Genomic DNA, 2,227 nt, shown 5'->3' on the forward strand with positions numbered 1-2,227 from the left:
ATATTAACCCCCCCCCCAGTCGCTTTGGACATGAATAATTTTCTGGCGAAGGAGACGCTCAACATGTGCTTGAAACTATATAAACACATCAGATTTTTTTCTTAATAAGATAGAGACAGGTAAACCGACTGTAAGTATCAATGAAACTGACATAATAATTATGGCCGCTAACAGACGTTTGGGCATGACCCCATACATCGGAAAAAATAAGCTCAAGAGGATGTTTCACAACACGACTAGACTCTGAAAACGGAAGTTGGTGACTCTTGCCCTGCTGACAGGCATCACAAATAGTTTCAGCAGTTTTATTTGACACAACTGGTAGCTCATAACGATGCAACACATGACGTACTATGGGAGCGGCAGGATGACCAAGTCGCGCGTGCCAATGTGTAGGTGAGACACGAACACCACTGAACGCCTGAGGAGAAAACTGCATGGGAGGTGCGGTTGGCGCGTCAAGTGCATACAAGCCACGGCGAAGACGACCGCTAAGCAGAACGGCCCTCGTGTCCCGATCCTTGATAAAGAAACGAAAAGGGTGAAATGCAGCAAGGACATTATTGTCACGAGTAAGTTGTGGAACAGACAACAAACTACGCGAAGCAGTGGGAATACGAAGAATGTTAGACAGATGCAATTTTCGTGAATTGTGTGCAAGAAGGGATGCCTGACCAACATGGGAGATGCGCATACCTGCTCCGTTGGCGGTGTGCACCTGATCATGACCGCGATATGGCTCCTGGACTGAAAGCTTGCCCATGTCGTTGGTGAGGTGGTTGGTAGCTCCCGTGTCCATGTACCACATGGGATCAATCGAGTAGGATGGAGTACGCCCGTGCTCATGACCCACTACCGCAGCGGCCGCCTGTTTTTCATTCCCCTTGCCATTGTTGCCTAGGCCAAGGAAATCTTGCTTGTAGCGGCGATGACAGCGAGAAGCTACGTGGCGCTCAATCCCACACAGTTGGCATGCCTGCTGAGCACCACAACTAGGGCAGCAAGCCACCGGCCGTGATCCGCATGTGATGGATGGCGCGGTGCCCCTTGAGGGCTGAGATGGAGCCGCCGGCTTGGCAGGGAGCGAAGGCTTCTACGATTTGCCACGGGTCGCGGCGTTAGCAGAGGCAAAACTCGGAGTAGATCGACGCGCTTTGATGCGCTGTTCGCGACCAAGGAGCCGCGCGTACAGTTCCCGCGGCGAGAGAGGCGCCTCGCGACCTTGGACGTTCTCAATAAGATTATCATAGTCATCATCGAGGTCATTGAGCACATGAGTGGTGAAGTCCTCATCTCCAAGGGGCTGGCCAATGGAGGCCAGCGTATCGGCAAGACCTGACATCTTGTTGAAGTACTCCGTGATAGTGAGGCCACCAAGCTTGGTCTCCCCCAACTCAGTGCGGATAGAGTGAGCACGCGCCTGAGACTGAGAGGCAAAACTGCTGTGAAGCGCAGACCAAGCCTCCCGAGATGTCGCAACGAAGATGACAAGCGACGACACGTTTGGAGTGAGTGAGGACTGAATGGCCGAAAGTATCGCCTGGTCTTGAGCCACCCAAACATGATGAGCCGGATGATACGGAGGCGGACACGGGATGGAGCCATCAACATAGCCCTCCAAGTAGCGACTCCGTAGGAGGGGTAGCACCTGCGCCCGCCAGGACAGGTAGTTGTCCGGTGTAAGCTTCACCGGAAGGAGATGCGAGAAGTAGAACGGCGATGGCGCCGGAGCATAACCCGCATGGAGACCCATGTTCTGCACATCAGCATGGGGAGCAAGGGCCAAGGACGCCTCGTAGCCGGGACCGGCAGGGGCATCGGTCGGACCAGGCGGGGTCCCCGAGGACACGGCGGGCGTGGCACCGTAGGCCGCTCCATAGGGCGACGACGCCATCTGTGATGACGGAGGCGTCGGCCAAGCGGAGGGCATCGGTGGCGCGGCACCGTAGGTTGGTGCAGGGGCGCCGTACCACGGGGCGTAGGGCTGGGGCGCGCCATATGGATGATGGGCGCCGTAGGGCGGAGGGGCTCCGTAGGGTTGGGGGGGAGCCATCCCGTAGGCAGGCGGTGCAGGGCCGCGAAGAGGCGGCGGCGCGAAGGCGAGGGTCGAGGAAGTGGCGCCGTTAGCAGCGACTGGCGGCTGCGGATGGCCCGGCCCGCCCTGCTCCTACCTGCCCTGCAGATGGCCTTAGGCGGGCAGCGGCGGCTGCCGCCAGGCCGTGGCGAG

The sequence above is a fragment of the Triticum dicoccoides genome, chromosome 2B, assembly GCF_002162155.2.
Source record: "Triticum dicoccoides isolate Atlit2015 ecotype Zavitan chromosome 2B, WEW_v2.0, whole genome shotgun sequence".
NCBI lineage: Eukaryota > Viridiplantae > Streptophyta > Magnoliopsida > Poales > Poaceae > Triticum > Triticum dicoccoides.